The sequence below is a fragment of the Pongo abelii genome, chromosome 19 (genome assembly GCF_028885655.2).
Source record: "Pongo abelii isolate AG06213 chromosome 19, NHGRI_mPonAbe1-v2.0_pri, whole genome shotgun sequence".
NCBI classification, from domain to species: domain Eukaryota; kingdom Metazoa; phylum Chordata; class Mammalia; order Primates; family Hominidae; genus Pongo; species Pongo abelii.
In genome coordinates, this window is record NC_072004.2 from 57,172,767 (window position 1) to 57,193,172 (window position 20,406).

The 20,406-nt window shown below is 44.6% G+C and overlaps 1 protein-coding gene and 2 non-coding genes across 3 annotated transcripts in view; all 3 read left to right on the top strand.

The window, feature by feature from the left end:
• Window positions 1–20,406, top strand: part of IGBP1C (IGBP1 family member C) — a 31,713-nt gene that overhangs the window by 1,603 nt on the left and 9,704 nt on the right. The gene's annotated exons all lie outside the window — the stretch shown is intronic.
• On the top strand, window positions 10,895–11,057 carry LOC112129821 (U1 spliceosomal RNA). The gene has a single exon (XR_002912173.1). It is a non-coding gene; the product is annotated as a U1 spliceosomal RNA (small nuclear RNA).
• On the top strand, window positions 12,820–12,983 carry LOC112129810 (U1 spliceosomal RNA). Its single transcript, XR_002912162.2, has one exon. It is a non-coding gene; the product is annotated as a U1 spliceosomal RNA (small nuclear RNA).

Sequence of the window (20,406 nt, forward strand, 5' to 3'; positions counted from 1 at the left end):
TCATTGACAGTGGAAAGTTCAAAACTACTTTGGCCTGGCACAGTGGCTTAAGCCTGGAATCCAAGCACTTTGGGAGGCTGAGGAGGGCAAGATCGCTTGATCTCAGGAGTTTGAGACCAGCCTGGGCAACAGGGCAAAACCCCATCCCTACAAAAAATACAAAAATTAGCCAGCATGGTGGTACATGCCTCTAGTCCCAGCTACTTGGGAGGCTGAGGTGGGAGAACCGATTGAGCCCGGGAGGTCGAGGTTGCAGTGAGCTGAGATTGAGTAACTCCACTCCAATCTGGGCGACAGAGCGAGACTCCATCTCAAAAACAAAACAAAATAAAAAAAAAAAAACCCACTCAACTCTGTCTATAGCTGTATAATTTAAGTGCTCTATAGCTGTATAATTTAAGTGCTATTAATAACTTCTGCAGATCACAAGGTCAGGAGATCGAGACCATCCTGGCTAACATGGTGAAACCCCGTCTCTACTAAAAATACAAAAAATTAGCCGGGTGTGGTGGCGGGTGCCTGTAGTCCCAGCTACTTGGGAGGCTGAGGCAGAAGAATGGCATGAACCCAGGAGGCGGAGCTTGCAGTGAGCCTAGATGACGCCACCGCACTCAGCCTGGGCGACAGAGCGAGACTCCGTCTCAGAAAAAAAAAAAAAATCTTTTGGCCCTTGACTATAATAATTATTTTCATCATCATTCTTAAGATGTCTTTAATGCAATTTGCTCTGTAGTCATGCTTTCAAACTGGGATCCAGGTTTTTGAAGCCACGCACTAGGAACTAAACAAAGCTATGGGAAAATATGGAAGGTGCACCTTCTTGTGTAATCACTTTTCTCAAAAAAAATCTTTCAGGGAGGGAAGAGTTAAATGATTTACCTAAGTCATTTGAAATGGTTTATATTAAGCAAACATTACATCTGTGTAGTGTGGATAAATCATTAAAAATTTTGAAAAAATAAACTTTAATAAAACATTGGGTAGGCCGGGCACAGTGGCTCACTCCTGTAATCCTAGCACTTTGGGAGGCCGAGGTGGGTGGATCATGAGGTCAAGAGATCAAGACCATCCTGGCCAACATGGTGAAACCCTGTCTCTACTAAAAACACAAAAATTAGCTGGGCACGTTGATGTGTGCCTATAGTCTCAGCTACTTAGGAGGCTGAGGCAGGAGAATAGCTTGAACCCGGGAGGCGGAGGTTGCAGTGAGTGAGATCGGGCCATTGCACTCCAGCCTGGAAACAGAGAGAGACTCCCTCTAAAAATAAATAAATTCGCTGGGCGTGGTGGCTCACGCCTGTAATCACAGCACTTTAGGAGGCCGAGGTGGGCGGATCACAAGATCAGGAGATAGACTATCCTGGCTAACACAGTGAAACCCCATCTCTACTAAAAATACAAAAAATTAGCCGGGTGTGGTGGCAGGCACCTGTGGTCCCAGCTACTCGGGAAGCTGAGGTAGGAGAATGGTGTGAACTCGGGAGGCAGAGCTTGCAGTGAGCCAAGATCACGCCACTGCACTCCAGCCTCTGTGACAGAGCGAGACTCCATCTCAAAATAAATAAATAAAAATAAAAAATATGTATATATAAATAAAAACAAAATGTGGGGGTAAAATGCAAATATAAAAATAAAATTTAAGAGAAAAGTATGAGGTCAGAGACATATCAGGCTTAAACTGGATACTTCAGTAATCTCCTAAACCCCCCTGGGAATATGTTTTGGTTTTTCTTGCAACTTGAGGTTACTTCATGAAAAAATTTGAGAGACATTGCTATGGGCAAACCAGCATGGGCTGGGGAGTCATACAGATTTGGATTTGTATCACATGTCTGGAAGTTACCAACTATGTGACCTTCAGCAAGTTACTCAGTCTCCTCACCTGCAAGTAAAAGATAATATCTCCTGGGGTTTTGGTCAAGATTAAATTAACACATATACAGTACTTATCACAAAAAAAGGTACATAATAAATATGAGTCTGTTTCTCAGTTTTTACAGCAGTCTAATGCGCATATTCAGTTGGAATAAATCCTTATAGAATACGTAGCTCAGAAGAATGCTAATGCTGAGACGTTTTTTAAAAATGTTTACAATTAGGCCAGACACAGTGGCTCACACCTTTAATCCCATCACTTTAGGAGGCTGAGGCTGGCAGATCACTTGAGGTCAGGAGTTCAAGACCAGCCTGGGCGATGTGGTAAAACCCCGTCTCTACTAAAAATACAAAATTAATGGGGGGTGGTGGAGGGTGCCTGTACTCCCAGCTATTCGGAAGGCTGAGGCAGGAGAATTGCTGGAACATGGGAGGCAGAGATTGCAGTGAGCCTATATTACGACACTGTACTCCAGCCTGGGTGACAAGAGGAAAACTCAGTCTCAAAAACAAAACAAAACAAAAAACGTCTACAATTGTAAAAGTGCCGAAGTAGAGTACTTTTATATATTTTATTTTCTTTGACTTGATCCACAGTAATCCTATGACTGGGGTCTCCATTCAGGATTAGCACTCTGAAGATTGGATCACTAAAACAAGATTAAATATTTATTAAATGCTAGTTATGTGCCAGATGACAGGGTAAACAAGACAGATTCTCTGCCCTCATGGAGCTTATAATCTATCAGGATCTTTATTGAGTATTTCTGACATGTTGCATTTCTGACTTGTGTAGCTATCTTGATGTAATTCTAAGGGTAGGAAGGACCTATTGCTGTTAATGTCTATAGTTAACCTGTCAGAGTATTCCAATAACGAGACATTTTCAGGTTGACTGGGCTGTTTCTGGAGATGTAGGAGAGGAATAATATGAAACTTTTGTTATAGCTGGGGAGAAGTTTATTTTTTTTTTTAGCCTAAGAACATAGAACTTTAAAAAATGGTGACCACGGCGGGGTGCAGTGGCTCACGCCTGTAATCCCAGCATTTTGGGAGGCTTAGGTGGGTGGATCACTTGAGGTGAGGAGTTCGAGACCAGCCTGGCCAACATGGTGAAACCCTGTCTCTACTAAAAATACAAAACTTAGGCAGGTGTGTGTAGAGCACCCAATTCTGTCGCTGATCAGGGCACCACTATGTAACCCACACAGACCTATGGGCTGAACAAAGGAGGGCAAACGCGGGAATAAAAGACAAGAGACAAAAGAGTATATTTGGAAGAAGGGGTCGGGGGTACCTTGCCTCTAGTGGACAAAGGCCCTGAGCTTTACACAGCCCTCTGTATTTATTAGGTAAAACAGATAGTGAGAAGGGAGGTGGGAGAAGGGTTCAGCTGCTCAGTCCAGAGTAGGCTTGCAAGACCGCATTCTCTAGATGTCGCAGTAGATAACCTCAGCACCAGGGAGTGATTGCCTCCAGCAAATCTTCTGTCGGCAGGCGCAGTTGTGAGTTTGCTCACATCCTGCATTCATGATTAACAGTTTGGTGTTTGATCATAGAGCCTCCAGTAGAATGCTGAGTTGGTCACATCCCACGGGCCTTCAGCTCCCTACAGGTGTGGTGGTGGGCGTCTGTAATCCCAGCTACTCGGGAGGCTGAGGCAGGAGAATCTCTTGAACCCCAGAGATGGAGGTTGCTGTGAGCTGAGATCCCACCCCTGCACTCTAGGGTGGGTGATTGAGCGAGACTGCATCTCAAAAAAAAAAAAAAAAGGTGACCTTTCATGTTCAAGTGGATTTGGGAATAGGAGAAAGAAGTCAATGTTGTTCAGACTGAGGAAAAAAAAAAAACAACTCTGAATCAAGGCGTAGCTTTAGAGGTGGTTATGATAAAGCTTCTTTAAGGCCTCAGACATATATAGTAGCAGTATCTATTTTACAAGACCTTATACATAATAGAAGCCCAATATGTATTTGTTGTCCACAGATTCCTTGAAACATTCTCTTACTTGGCTTTTGTAATGCCACACTTCTGATTTCCTTTCTACATATTTGGCTTTTCTGTTTCCTTTGCAAGCACATCCTCCATAACCTGGGCATGGCAGTGACTCTCAAATTTGTATTTCTAGCATTGACCCTCTGCCCTCCAGATGCAAATATCTAATTGCCTACTGGACAATTCAAAGTCTCCTCCAACTCAGCCTAACTCATTATCTTCACCCCACTCCCAAAACCTTGCCCTCTTCCTGCATTTCCTGCCTCCATGAACCACATATCAATCCTTCCATTTGCATAAGCCATAAACCTAGAATCATCCTTGACATCTCCTTCCCTTTCACTCTGCATGATCATATCTCATTGCAACCTTGAACTCCTGGGCTCAAGAAGAGATCCTTCTGCCTTTGCCTCCTAAGAAGCTGAGACTAACAGGCACATGCCACTGTGCCTAGCTAATTTTTAAAATTTTTTGTAAAGACAAGGTGTTGCCCAGACTGGTTTTGAGCTCCTGGTCACAAGGACTCCTCGGCCTCCCAAAGTTCTGGGATTACAGGTGTGAGCCACCATGGTCCTCCTGGCATGATCTTTTTACAGTACATTTCAGTTATGTCACTCCTTATTTTGCTCTTTTTTTTTTTTTTTTTTTTTTTTTTTTTTTTTTTTTTTTTTTTGAGACAGAGTCTCGCCTTGTCACCCAGGCTGGAGTGCAGTGGTGTGATCTCGGCTCACTGCAACCTCCACCTCCCAGGTTCAAGCGATTGTCCTGCCTCATCCTCCTGAGTAGCTGGGATTACAGGTGCACACCACCACACCCAGCTAATTTTTGTATTTTTTTTGTAGAGACGGTGTTTCACCATGTTGGCCAGGCTGATCTCGAACTCCTGACCTCAGGTGATCCACCCACCTCAGCCTCCCAAAGTGCTGGGATTACAGGCATGAGGCACCGCACCTCGCCTTATTTTGCTCTTAGGATGAAGACCAAATTTCCTAATAAGGCTTAAAAAAAGCCTTGTATGTTTTGGCCCCTGTTTTTCCTCTTTAGCTTCTTCCTTTTCCTCGCTTCCATTTGCTTCCTATACTCCTGCTACTTTGGCCTTTTCTTAGTTCCTTGTGTGTGTTAGGCCTCATCCCTCAGCAGTGTTTGCATATGTCTATAATATTACCTCTCCCTCCTTCACCTAATTAACTACTATTTATCTGTCAAATCTGACATTCTTTTTTTTTTTGACACCAAGTCTTGCTCTGCTGCCCAGGCTGGAGTGCAGTGGTGTGATCTCGGCTCACTGCAACCTCCGCCTCCCAGGTTCAAGTGATTCTCCTGCCTCAGCCTCCCAAGTAGCTGAGATTACAGGTGCCCACTAACACGCCTGGCTAATTTTTGTATTTTTAGTAGAGACATGGTTTCGCCGTGTTGGCTAGTCTGGTCTTGAACTCCTAACCTCAAGTAATCCACCCACCTCGGCCTCCCAAAGTGCTTCAAAACAGGTCCTTCAAAACTAGGCCAAATCTAATGTATTCAATTTTTGTATTCTGACTTTGGTAACATGTTTAGAAGGTCTATACAAAATTATAAATGGATTTTTCATTCATATTATTTCTACATGTGGTTTAGATCTACATTTGAATCTTTTTTAATTTTTAATTTTATTTTCTAACCACCCATTCCTTCAACATTTGAATATTTTAATTTATATGTTTTTTTTGCGACTGAGTTTTGCTCTGTCACCTAGGCATGATTTCTGCTTGCTGCAACCTCTGTCTTAAGGGTTCAAGCAATTCTCATGCCACAGCCTCTTGAGTAGCTGAGATTACAGGTGTGAGACACCATGCCCAGCTAATTTTTGTATTTTTTAGTGGAGACAGGGTTTCGCTATATTGGCCAGGCTGATCTCGAACTCCTGACCTCAGGTGATCTGGCCACCTCTGCTCCCCTTTTAATCTATATGAGTTTTTAAAAAATAAATGGTAGGAGGAAGGAAGCTTTTTATTTATTTATTTATTTATTTATTTATTTATTTATTTGAGACAGGGTCTCACTCTGTCGCCCAGGCTGGAGTGCAGTGGCACGATCTCTGCTCACTGCCACCACTGCCTCCCTGGTTCAAGTGATTCTCCTGCCTCAGCCTCCAGAGTAGCTGGGATTCCAGGCACGTGTCACCATGCCCGGCTAATATGGAAGCAATTTTTTTTTTTTTTTTTTGAGATGGAGTTTCGCTCTTGTTGCCCAGGCTAGAGTGCAATGGTGTGATCTCAGCTCACTGCAACCTCTGCCTCCCGTGTTCAAGCGATTCTCCTGTATCAGTCTCCCAGATAGCTGGGATTACAGGCACCCACCACCATGCCTCGCTAATTTTTGTATTTTTAGTAGAGACGGGGTTTCATCATATTGGTCAGGCTGGTCTCACGCTCCTGACCTCAGGTGATCCACCCGCCAAGGCCTCCCAAAGTGTTGGGATTATAGGCTCACGTGAGCCACCGTGCCAGGCGGAAGCATTTTTTTTTCTTTCCAGTTGTGACCTAATTTTCTGAGCAGTCTTTGAAATAATCAGTTCCTTCCCCATCTATATGAAATGTTTCCTTTATCGTATACTTTTATATATGTAGGTCCTATCGCTCTGTCGCCAGGCTGGAGTGCAGTGGCACCATCTCGGCTCACTGCAACCTCCACCTCCCAGGTTCAAGCAGTTCTCCTGCCTCAGCCTCCCGAGTAGCTGGGATGACAGGGATGTGCCACCACGCCCAGCTAATTTTTGTATTTTTAGTAGAGATGGGGTTTCACCATAAACAGGCCAGGATAGTCTCAATCTCTTGACCTTGTGATCCGCCCGCCTCAGCCTCCCAAAGTGCTGGGATTACAGGCGGGAACCACTCCACCTGACCAAGTCTCTCTCTTTTTTTTCTTTCTTTTTTTTTTTTTTTTGAGCCAGAGTCTTGCTCTGTCGCCCAGGCTGGAGTGCAGTGGCGCAATCTCAGCTCACTGCAGCCTCCGCCTTCCAGGTTCAAGCAATTCTCCTGCCTCAGCCTCCCAAGTAGCTGGGATTACAGGCGTGAGCCACTATGCCTGGCTAATTTTTGTATTTTTAGTAGAGACAGGGTTTCACCATGTTGACCAGGCTGGTCTCGACCTCCTGACCTCAGGTTATCCGCCTGCCTCAGCCTCCCAAAGTGCTGGGATTACAGGCGTAAACCACCGTGCCTAGCCAATTGTGTCTCTTAATAATCTACTAGATTCAGTTTATAAAGATTTTTTATGTTTACTTATGTTAGTATTTAACAAACATATATTTCCTCTTTTTTTTTTTTTTTTTTTGAGATGGAGTCTTGCTTTGTCATTCAGGCTGGAGTGCAGTGGTGTGATCTCAGCTCACTGCAACCTCCGCCTCCCAAGTTCAAGCAATTCTCCTGCCTCAGCCTCCCAAGTAGCTGGGATTACAGACACGTGCCACCATGCCCGGCTAATTTTTGTATCTTTAGTAGAGATGGGGTTTCGCTATGTTGCCCAGGCTGGTCTTGAACTCCTGACCTCAAGTGATCCACTCGCCTCAGCCTCCCAAACTGCTGGGATTACAGGCCTGAGCCACCGTGCTCAGCCTTTCCTCATTTTTGTCTTTTTTTTTTTTTTTTTTTTTGAGACGGACTCTCGCACTGTCGCCCAGGCTGGAGTGCAATGGCGCAATCTCGACACATTGCTGCAACCTTGGCCTCTCAAAGTGCTGGGATTATAGGCGTGAGCCACCGCATCTGGCTCCTCATTTTTTTCTAATCAAAGAAATGAGGCTCTTCTCAAAGGATATTAAGGTATGCAGGACCTCTGTGAGGATTATAACAGTAGCATTTTTCTTAACTTGCTTAGAGTTACAAGGCAGTGGAGGACAGACATCTTTTTGCCTAAGGCTGACTCCCTTGAACAGATATTTTGATAACTAGGCCAATAGCAATGAAATTTTAGTGAAATATTGAAACTGGAACTTGTAAGGATTCATGAGCCACTTAAGACTCTGTAGGCTGGGCAGCCGGGCATGGTGGCTCACGCCTATAATCCCAGCACTTTGGGAAGCTGAGCCGGGCCTGTAAATTATCAACATTTTGTTTTGTGAAATAAAACACACTTTGAAATCTGGTTGGAGGAGTGGTCACAGTGGCTCACACCTGTAATCCCAGTACTTTAGGAGGTCGAGGCAGGTGGATCATTTGAGGTCAGGAGTTCGAGACCAGCCTCGCCAACATGGCAAAAACCCATCTCTACTAAAAATACAAAAACTAGCCGGGCATGGTGGCATGTGCTTGTAATTCCAGCTATTCAGGAGGCTGAGGCAGGAGAACCGCTTGAACCCAGGAGGCAGATGTTGCAGTGAGCTGAGATGGTGCCACTGCACTCTAGCCTGGACGACAGAGTAAGACTCTGTCGCAAAAAAAAAAAAAAAAAAAAAAGAAAGACTCTGTGGCCTGGGCATGGTGGTTCCATGCCTCTAATCCCAACTGTTTGGGAGGCGGAGATGGGTCGATTGCTTGAGCCCAGGAGTTTGAGCCCAGCCTGGGCAACATGGTGAAACTCCCTCTCTACAAAAATTACAAAAATTAGCCAGACATGGTAGTGTGTGCCTGTAGTCCTAGCTACTCAGGAGGCTCACTTGACCCCTGGGGGTCAAGGCTGCAGTGAGCTGTGATGGGCCACTGCACTCTAGCCTGGAGAAGGCACTGCTAGTCACAAATCTTCTGAAACTGGCATTTTGGTTATAAGAATTGTTCGGTGGTAATAGCAGTATAGTTCACATACATTACTTTTCCCTTACATGAGTTGTTCCACCAGATTTCTTTTTTCTTTTCTTTTTTGTTTTTTTGTTTTTTTGTTTTTTTGTTTGAGACAAGAGTTTCCCACTGTCACCCAGGCTGGAGTGCAATGGCATGATCTTAGCTCACTGCAATCTCTGCCTTCCGGGTTCAAGCGATTCTCCTTCATCAGCCTCCTGGGTAGCTGGGATTACAGATGCACACCACCAGATATTTTTGTATTTTTAGTAGAGACAGGGTTTCACCATGTTTGCCAGGCTGGTCTCGAACTCCTGGCCTCAAATGATCCACCTGCCTCGGCCTCCCACAGTACTGGGATTACAGGTGTGAGCCTCCGCGACCAGCCCTCCAACCAGATTTCAAAGTGTGTTTTATTTCACAAAACAAAATCTTGACAATTTATAGAGCATACATATACATATGTGTGTACATATATATATATAACATAATACTTCTTTGAAAAGGAAAGTATATAAAAATAAAACTGACGGACTGTCAGAACATCAGACTTGAGAACAAGTGTCTGCTTGCATCACAGAATCCCCTACCTCCTTGTCCCAATATTCTTTTTCTCCCCATCTAAGACACCTCTATGTTCTCAGTTGTTGCTTGTTTAGCAAGATTTTTATTTTCATTTTTATTTATTTATCATTAGAGACGGAGTTTCGATCTTGCCGCTCAGGCTGGAGTGCAGTGGCACGGTCTCGGCTCACTGCAGCCTGGGTTCAAGCGATTCTCCTGTCTCAGCCTCCCGAGTACCCAGGCGCCCACCAGCATGCCCGGCTAATTTTTTTTATTTTTAGTAGAGAGGGTTTCGCCATGTTGGCCAGGCTGGTCTTGAACTCCTGACCTCAGGTGATCCACCCACCTCAGCCTCCCAAAGTGCTGGGATTACAGGTGTGAGCCACTGCACCTGGCCCAAGATTTTTTAAAACAGCATTATTTCTTCCTGTTGTAAAGATGGAAAACTGTGAGCTTGAAGTCAGTGACAAGGAAAAAAAAGTTATAAACTCTGGCTAATTTATTTTGGCAGAGGAGAAGATACCAGAAGAGTCCTTCTGTAAGATAAAAGATGTGGGATATTAGGGTGGTTCTAGCGTGATCTTGGAAAGACAATTGAAGAGCACTGTTAACTCTGAAACTCCAATTCTAATTTGTTTTTTTGGTTTTTGTGGGGTTTTTTTGAGACAGAGTCTCGCTCTGTCACCCAGGCTAGAGTGCAGCGGCGTGATTTCAGCTCACTGCAACCTCCACCTCCTAGGTTCAAGAGGTTCTCCTGCCTCCTGAGTAGCTGGGATTACAGGTCCCTGCCACCACGCCCAGCTGATTTTTGCATTTTTATTAGAGATAGGGTTTTACCATGTTGGCCAGGCTGGTCTCGAATTCCTGACCTCAAGTGATCTGCCCGCATCGGCCTCCCAAAGGGCTGGGATTACAGGCAGGAGCCACAGCGTCCGGCCTGCTTCATTCAAAATTAGAATTAGCGTTTGTGCAGTTGATCTTTCAAGTAAGATTGATCATTTGCTGCATGTTTGAAAGACAGCATTTTGTATGTAAGCATGACACTTTGGACTGGTAGGTAACCTATACAGAGATTGGATTTTCAGATATGTAGACTGGATTTTCAGAAATAATGTTACCAAATTTCATGTTTTCAAACTTACTCAGGTTACGTGTATAGCAGCTTGTTTAACTGCGCAAGAAACCAGTGCGTGCCTGTTTTTGCAGCTGCTGGGGAAGGCTGAAACAGGAGGATCCCCTGAGGCCAGAAGTTCGATAACTACTGCACCCCAGCCTGGGCAACAAAGCAAGACTTTGTCTCTTGGGGGGGAAAAAAAAGAAAAAAGACACCATAGTGACATCATTAGTGCCAAACCCTTAAAGGCAGGAGCTAGTTTACATTATTTACCTTTTAATCTGTAGAGCATTTTTAAGTTTTATTTCAGTCATGTCACCAAGCATACTAGGAAAGGACATACTGAATGAGATCATCCAAAGGGGTGTGGAGTATGTAGATAAGCGCAGTGACTGCTGGCTATTTGCACCCTAGGCTTATATTTCCTAAGATTTTTGAATAGCCAGATATTAAAAATATAGCTGCTGTGTTATTGTAGTTTGGAAAATATCTTTATTCCAGAAATTAGGGGGTCTAAAGAGCATATGAGAAAAATGATTCTATATTTAGAGTGGTTTGAATCTAAGGGTGAGCTCTCAGGCAGCACTGGGGACTCATACTTACTTGGTAGGAGAAGTACTATGATTGGTAAAGGTGGACTTCCCAGGCTGAGGCTTGTCCCTTGCATTGCGGATGTACTGACCCCTGCGGTTTCTTCAAATGTGGGAAACTTGATTGCATAATTTGTGGTAGTGGGGACTATGTTCGTGCTCTCCCCTGATCTAGCTTGTTTATAAAAGGCGTGCTTTGTATCTTTACTTCTTAGGTTCTCCTGTGTTATATCGTAATCACCTGTTTTGGAGTACCCAGAGATTGATGTCTTCTAATGGTCATTTTTTTCTTCACACACGCTTTTGGTCTCACACCCTTCGTGGTTGGTGCTGTCATTGAGTACTACAGTGATCTGCCATTACAATCAGAAGTATGCAGTTGAATATCTTTGGAGGCTCTAAGGGAGTGTTACCTTCACGTTTTCCTTGTTTGCAGCCCTTTCCTTTTCAAAGCTAACAATTTAGCATCTTCTGACTATTCTTCTGTCTTTATATGTTTTTGTGGACCTCCAGAGTCCTGTTTTTTTTTTCTTGGAGACGGCGTTTCGCTCTTGTAGCCCAGGCTGGAGTACAATGGCGCAATCTCGGCTCACAGCAACCTTAGCCTCAAGGGTTCAAGGGATTCTCCTGCCTCAGCCTCTTGAGTAGCTGAGATTACAGGCACGCGCCACCAGGCCTGGCTAATGTTTGTATTTTTAGTAGAGATGGGGTTTCACCATGTTGGCCAGGCTGGTCTCGCAATCCTAACCTCAGGTGATTTACCTGCCTCGGCCTCCCAAAGTGCTGGGATTACAGGTGTGAGCCATGGCGCCTAGCTCCAGTGTCCTTCTCTTTTTATTATTATTATGATACTTTAAGTTCTAGGGTACATGTGCACAACATGCAGGTTTGTTACATATGTATACATGTGCCGTGTTGGTTTGCTGCACCCATTAACTCATCATTTACGTTAAGTATTTCTCCTAATGCTATCCCTCCCCCATCCCCCCACCCCACAACAGGCCCCAGTGTGTGATGTTCCCTGCCCTGTGTCCAGTGTTCTCATTGTTCAATTCCCATCTATGAGTGAGAACATGCGGTGTTTGGTTTTCTGTCCTTGTGAAGTTTGCTCAGAATGATGGTTTCCAGCTTCATCCATGTCCCTACAAAGGACATGAACTCATCCTTTTTTATGGCTGCATAGTATTCCATGGTGTATATGTGCCACGTTTTCTTAATCCAGTCTATCATTGATGGACATTTGGGTTGGTTCCAAGTCTTTGCTATTGTGAATAGTGCCGCAGTAAACATACGTGTGCATGTGTCTTTATAGTAGCATGATTTATAATCCTTTGGGTATATACCCAGTAATGGGATTGCTGGATCAAATGGTATTTCTAGTTCTAGATCCTTGAGGAATCGCCACACTGTCTTCCAGTGTCCTTCTTTTAAGGACCCTGTGATTACATTAGGCCCATCTGGATAAGCTTTTCATCTTAAATCAATCACATCTGAAAACTTCCCTTTTTTTTTCCCCCTCGAGTTAGAGTCTCGCTCTGTTGCCCATGCTGGAGTGCAATGGCGCGATATCTGCTCACTGCAACCTCTGCCTACCAGGTTCAAGCAATTCTCCTGCCTCAGCCTCCCGAATAGCTGGGCTTACAGGCACGCGCCACCAGGCCTGGCTAATGTTTGTATTTTTAGTAGAGATGGGGTTTCACCATATTGGCCAGGCTGGTCTTGAACTCCTGACCTCGTGATCTACCTGCCTCGGCCTCCCAAAGTGCTGGGATTACAGGCGTGAGCCACCGTGCCCAGCCATTTCTGGCTCTTAAACTTTGGAAAAGTCTTTATCTTGTAAGTAGCAGGCTAGAACTTGTGCAAGAAGAGTGACCCTATGTGAAGAGTGTTTTGAATCTGAGGGTGAGATGTCAGGCAACAACCATGCCTTCCACTTACCTGGCAGGGAAGATACCCTGACCACAAAGGTGGTTTTCCCAGGGCAAGGTTCACTCATTGCATTCTGTGTTTGCTGGCCCCTGTGATTTCCCCTTATGTGGGGTACTCAACTGCATAATTTGTGGTAGTGGGCGACTGTGTTCACACTTTCCCCTGTGTTATTCTTTGTCAAATGGGAAGTAGCCAATGTGATTTTCCGTGGCCGTGTTTGGCTTCTCCTTGCTTGTTTCTTGTGAACTGTGTCTTTAAATTTCCGTGGAAGTGAGAAGCTGTACTACTATTTAGTTTGTGATAGTAACAGGCTTCCTTGGTGTTTTCTCTTGGCTGTGTTCCCTTAATCCAGCATAAACTTTGTACACAATGAGTACCATATACATGTTGGCTGAGTCAAATGAACTGGAAATCAAACTCAGGAAGGATTTCCTTTAAGCATTTTTATTTTTAGAGACAGAGTCTTGCTCTTTTCTCCCAGACTGGAGTACAGTGGTACTCAATCATGGCTCAAAGCAGCCTTGACCTCCTGGACTCAGTCCTTCTGCCTCAGCCTTCCAAGTAGCTGTACAGGCACGTGCCACCATGGCTGGCTAATTTTTTTTTTTTTTTTTGAGACAGAGTTTCCCTCTTGTTGCCCATGCTGGAGTGCAATGGTTTGATCTCGGCTCCCAGCACCCTCCACCTCCTGAGTTCAAGTGATTCTCCTGCCTCAGCCTCCTGAGTAGCTGGGATTACAGGCACTCACCAAAACACCTGGCTACTTTTTTGTATTTTTTAGTAGAGACGGGGTTTCGCCATGTTGGCCAGACTGGTCTCGAACTCCTGGCCTCAGGTGATCTGCCTGCCTTGTCCTCCTGAAGTACTGGGATGACAAGCGTGAGCCACCCCACCTGGTCAGCTGGCTAATTTTAAAAGAACTTTTTGTAGCATAGGGTCTCGAACTCTTGGCCTCAAGTGATTCTCCCACCTCGGCCTCTCAGGGTGCTGGGATTACAAGCATGAGTACTATACCTGGCCCCTAAAGGATTTTAACCTGCTCTTAACAATGACTGTAGAATTGAAATTCATTCATTGCATTCTAAAATGACTATTTTGAATGGATCAGCTTTAGGTTCTGACATAGTAGTTTGTTGGGTTTTGTTTTGTTTTGTTTTGTTTTGTTTGAGATGGAGTTTCGCTCTTATTGCTCAGTCTGGAGTGCAATGGCATGATCTTGGCTCACTGCAACCTCTGCCTCCCAGGTTCAAGCGATTCTCTTGCCTCAGCCTCCCGAGTAGCTGAGATTACAGACGCCTGCCACCATGCCTGGGTTTTTTTGTTTTTTTGTTTTTTTTGGGTTTTTTTGAGATGGAGTTTCTCTCTTGTTGCCTAAGCTGGAGTGCGATGCTGTGATCTTGGCTCACTGCAACCTCTGCCCCCCGGGTCCAAGTGATTCTCCTGCCTCAACCTCCTGAGTAGCTGGGATTACAGGCACCTGCCACCATGCCTGGCTAATTTTTATATTTTTAGTAGAGATGGGGTTTCACCATTTTGGCCAGGCTGGGCTTGAAATCCTGACCTCAGGCGATCACAGGCATGAGCAACTGCGCCCGGCCGACTACTTTTTATATTTTAGTAGAGACAGGGTTTCACCATGTTGGTCAGGCTGGTCTCGAACTTGTGACTTCAGGTGATCCATTAACCTCAGCCTCCCAACGTGCTGGGACTACATGTGTGAGCCACGGCACCTGGCCCATAGTAGTTTTAAAAAGGGAAAAGCTTACATACTACTATGATATATCAATTTAAAAATGCAAAAATCCAGGCTCAGTGGCTCGTGCTTGTAATCACTGTACTTTTGGAGGCCCAGGCGACAGAACAAGAACCTGTCTCTAAAAATTAAAAACATGTTTAAAGGAAATCCTTTTGGAAATGCTTCCTGAGTTTGATTTCCAGTTCATTCAATTCAGCCAATATATAATGGGGTACTTATTGTAGACAAAGCTTATTCTGGGTGAGGGGAATGCAGATACCCTTGGAACATAGTCCTTGTCATAATCGGGAGTCTGTCTGGGGAAGGGAGATGGGGAAACCATCTATTAATATTATACCATACAATTCACCCATTTAAAAGATAGTTTGATTTTTAGAAAGAGCCAGAGATTGTCTGGAGACTTTTTTATGTGAACATAACCTCAATATTGTATTGTCTTCATTACAAAACAAAAGATGACACTTAGAACTGGATATCATTTGGCCCTTTCTCTTCTCATCTCCTCCCACTTCAAAATGCTTTCATCTCTTAATACCCAGCATTCTCTTTGTTCTGCAGTTGGGCTCAGCACACTCAAGGCTTGGCACAATCTTCTTTGTAGTTTTAGCTTTTTTTGGGAAAATCAACTAGTTTGCCCACCCATAGCCAGATACTTGTCATTTTGATTCTAGCAATCATAGTAAGGGTGAAGTGGTATTTCATGGTGATTTTGATTTGCATTACCCTGATGGCTAAGAATATTGAACATATTTTCGTGTGCTTATTGGCTATTTGCATCTTTTTTTTTTTTTTTTTTTTGGAGATAGTTTCCCTGTGTCACCCAGGCTGGAGTGCAATGGCACAATGTCAGCTCACTGCAACTTCCACCTCCCAGGCTCAAGTGATTCTCATACCTCAGCCTCCCGAGGAGCTGGGGTTATAGGCATGCGCTACCATGCCCAGTTAATTTTTGTGTTTTTTGTAGAGATGGGGTTTCGTCATGTTGGCCAGGCTGGTCTCAAACTCCTGGATTCAAGTGATGCACTCACCTCAGCCTCCCACAGTGCTGGGATTACAGGTGTGAGCCACCGTGCCTGGCCTACCTGCCTTTTTTTTTTTTTTCCAAAGGCCTCACCGAAGATAAATCTTTTTTTTTTTTAACCACTTTATTGAAGGATGATTGACATACTATACTTGTGCTTTTGATGTCATATGTAAGAAATCATTCCCTAATTGGAGGTCAGGAAGATTTACACCTCTGTTTTCTTCTTAGTGTTTCCATTTGTTTTTTGAGATAGAGTCTCACTCTGTTACCTAGGCTGGAGTGTAGTGGCACGATCTCGGCTCACTGCAACCTCCGCCTCCCAGTTTCAAGCGATTCTTGTGCCCCTCCCTCTCGAGTAGCTGGGATTACAGGCCTGAGCCACCATGCTCAGCTAATTTTTGTATTTTTAGTAGAGACAGGGTTTCGCCGCATTGGCCAGGCTGGTTGCGAACTCCTGACCTCAAGTGATCTGCCCACCTTGGCCTCCTGTAGTGCTAGGATTACAGGCGTGAGCCACCGCGCCTAGTCGGACTTTCATCATAAAGAAGTTATTCTCACTCCTGTGAAAAGGATGTGGGTTCAATAGGATTAGTTTGTGGTTCTCAATTCTGTCAAATCAAGGGTTTCCTTTTTTTTTGAGACAGAGTCTAGCTCTGTCGCCCAGGCTGGAGTGCAGTGGTGTGATCTCAGCTCACTGCAACCTCCACCTCCCTGGTTCAAGCAATTCCCCTGCCTCAGCCTCCCTAGTAGGTGGGATTATAGGCGCATGCCACCACGCCCAGCTAAATTTTTTGTAGTTTTAGTAGAGATGGGGTTTCACCATGTTGGCCAGACTGGTCTTGAACTCCTGATCTCAGGCAATCCACCCGCCTTGGCCTCCCAAAGTGCCAGGATTACAGGCGGGAGACACTGCGCCCGGCCCAGGGTTTCCTTTTATAACAACTAGTAACATTCCATTTACTACCTTGAAGATGTTTGTAGAAAATATAAACTACATATAGTTACCCCACAGATAATATGTCCTAACTATAATATGAAGGAGAGAAGCCACGTGGGGTGGCTCACGTCTATAATCCCAGGACTTTGGGAGGCCAAGGTGGGAGGATCGTCTGAGCCAAGAAGTTTGAGACCAAGCTGGGCAACATGGCTTAAACCCCAACTGTACAAAAAAAAAAAATTGAAAAAATTAGCTGGGCATGGTGGTGCATGCCTGTGGTCCCAGCTACTTGGAAGAGTGAGGTGGGAGGATCACCTGAGCCCAAGAGGTTGAGGATGCAGTGAGCTGAAATTGCGTGACTGCACTCCAACCAGCCTGGGTTACAGAGCAAGACCCTGTCTCAAAAACAAAACAATACAAATATAAAGGAGAGAGAAAAATTAAATAAGTTACAATACAATTATTTATTTATTTATTTATTTTTGAGATGGAGTCTCACTCTGTCGCCTAGGCTGGCGTGCAGTGGCGCGATCTCGGCTCACTGCAACCTTTGCCTCCTGGGTTCAAGCGATTTTCCTGCCTCAGCCTCCTGAGTAGCTGGGACTACAGGTGTGCACCACCACGCCTAGCTAATTTTTATATTTGTTATTTTTTTTTTATGGTTTCGCCATATTGGCCAGGCTGGTCTCGAACTCCTGACCTTATGATCCACCCGCCTTGGCCTTCCAAAGTGCTGGGAATACAGGCATAAGCCACCGCACCCTGCCCTAGAATACAATATTTTAATATGTAAAGGCTTGGCATGACTACCCAGGGAAACAAAAACATCCCCACAGAGTTTCAAAATTTCCCTTCGGGAGTGGCTCCACTGTCATGGAGAACCACTCAATTGTGGAGAATGTTTGAAACAGTAAGAAATTAAAAAAAAAAAAAAAAAAGTATGTATAAAAGGAATGCCGGCTGGGCGTGGTGGCTCATGCCTGTAATCCCAGCACTTTGGGAGGCCGAGGCTAGCAGATCACTTGAGGTCAGGAGTTCAAGACCAGCCTGGCCAACGTGGAGAAACCCCATCTCTACTAAAAATACAAAAATTAGTCAGGCATGGTGGCATGCATCTGTAATCCCAGCTACTCAGGAGGCTGAAGCAGGAGAATTGCTTGAACCCAGGAGGCAAAGGTTGCAGTAAGCTGAGATCACACCATTGCACTCCAGCCTGGGTGACAGAGCGAGACTCCATCTCAAAACGAACAAACAAAAAAAGGAATGCCAACTGGGTGTGGTGGCTCACGCTTGTAATCCCAGCACTTTGGGAGGCCAAGGAGTTCAAGGCCAGCCTGGCCAACATGGTGAAACCCCGTCTCTACTAAAAATACAAAAAATAAAAAAAAATTAGCTGGGCCTGGTGGCGCGTGCCTATAATCCCAGCTACTCGGGAGGCTGAGGCAAGAGAATCGTTTGAACCTGGGAGGCAGAGGTTGCAGTGAGCTTAGATTGCACCTCTGCACTGCAGCCTGGGTGATAGAGCGAGACTCCGTCTCAAAAAAAGGAATGCCAAGTAGCAGTGAGGATGTAGTTGCAGTTTGCATAAATTTGGAGTATTTGGAGTAAGAGTGTTGGAAGATTCTGCGACTTTCTTTCTCCAGCAGTGCTGGGGAAATGGGAGTAGAGGAGATAACTGTTGATTGGCTCTAGGACCAGTTAGAGCAGGGGATTCCAACCCCCCCGGACTGTGCATGGTACCAGTTGGTGGCCTGTAGGAACTAGGCTGCACAGCAGGAGGTGATCGTCATTACTGCCTGAGCTCTGCCTCCTGTTAGATCAGCAGCCACATTAGATTCTCATAGGAGCGTGAAACCTATTGTGAACTGAGCATGCCAGGGATCTAGGTTGCACACTCCTTATGAGAATCTAACTAATGCCTGATGAGCTGAGGTGGAACAGTTTCATCCTGAAACCATTCCCACCCACCCCCTATTATCCATGGAGAAATGGAAGATTGTCTTCCATGAAACTGGTCCCTGGTGCCAAAAAGGTTGGGGACTTCTAAGGTAGAGGAAATATGCTGTGCTGCAGCATGAAGTAGGTGAGAGATGGGGCTGGGGCCTAATGAGTGAAATGGCGTGGAAAGTCTAAAGGATAAGATGAATTGAGGGATGAGCTTCTCTGGCAGTGAGTAGACCTGAGGTCCAGGGAAGGCTTTTGTAAGCTCAAAACATGTAAAATGTTGAGAAAATAGAACAAGAAAACGAGTTTTTAAAATATATTCCTGATCTAGCAAAAAGAGAAATCCACAGAGACCCAGAGAAAGAAACAAATCCAGAAAGGAAAGGCAGGGATGGACCCTGTCGATTTCCTAAGGACATTGGCCATCTTCAGAAGCTCTGGGGCTGGCTTTTAATGGACCACACGTAGGAGACAAAGCCTGGGGCCTGAGCTGGGTGGGAGGTCTGACTAGAGAGTCCCTCCTCATTCTATAAAGCTGCGACCCCAGGAGAAGAACACCCTCAGTTCTGAGGAATGCCCCCTCCCCAAGAGAAAGATGTTAGAGATATGTGCTGGTCTCAGCTTCAGCCTGAGAATGGGAAGGGACAGAGAAATCTTTACCACTATCTCACACTCACAGTCCCTCAAAATGGGCCAGAATTCATACTGCTATGTGTATATGTTAGGGGATGGCACAAAAAGTTACTTTAAATTAGCCTGGCTTGGTAATGTCCCCCAGCACCAGGCATTCATCCCCCTCTCTAGTCTATTCATTTCTCAAAATGAAAGTACAATAATTGAAATAACAATCTTAGTGAATGGGTTAAGCAGCAGACACTGCCAAAGATAGAATTAATGAAGACAGATCTGAAAAATTACCCAGGATGTAGCTCAAAGAAATAAAGAGATGGGAAAATGCAAGAAAGGTTCAAAGAGACAGAGAATAGAATGAGAGGGGTCAAGATAAATGCAATGAGAGTTCCAGAAGGTGGAGTGGAAGCAATATTTGGAAATGTAATGGTAGTCAGTGTCCCAATTGTATATATTTATTGTGTACACGTTGTTTTGAAGTATTATACATTGTGGAATGGCTACAGGGAGCTAATTAATATATGCATTACTGTATGTACTTCTATCATTTTATTGTGGTAAAGATGCTTAACATATGCTCTCAGGAATTTTCAAGAATACAAGAATATATTAAGTATAGTCACTTTTTTTTTTTTTTTTTTTTTTTGAGAGGGAGTCTCACTCTGTCGCCCTGGCTGGAGTGTAGTGGCACAATCTTGACTCACTGCAACCTCCACCTCCCGGGTTCAAGCAATTATCCTGCCTCAGCCTCTCAAGTAGCTGGGATTACAGGTGCCTGCCACCACACCCAGCTAATTTTTATATTTTTAGTAGAGACGGGTTTCTCCATATTGGCCAGGCTGGTCTCAAACACCTGACCTCAAGTGATCTACCCACTTCAGCCTCCCAAAGTGCTGGGATTACAAGTGTGAGCCACAGCGCCTGGCTGAATTTAGTTTCTTGGTCCCTGATCCTTATTCTTATCTTCTCAAAGTTGTTTGTTTGTTTGTTTTTTAATCTTTCCAAAGTTTATTTAGGCTTCTCACTTTCCTTTTCTATCACATTTCTTAGACAGCTTTCTAATCATTACACACACACATCCTATAGATAGATGGATAGATAGGCAGAAATATAGGTAGATAGATATAGATATCTTCCATGCCAGGTACTTTGCTAGCCTGAGACTGCAGCAGTGACAGATGAAAACTCTCAGGTCCTTGGACAGTCTGTAGTCTAGACCAGGAAACTGACTGATAATCACACAGTGGAATAATGAATGGACTGAAGATGTGATAAGGACTAAAAGAGAAATTAAAGG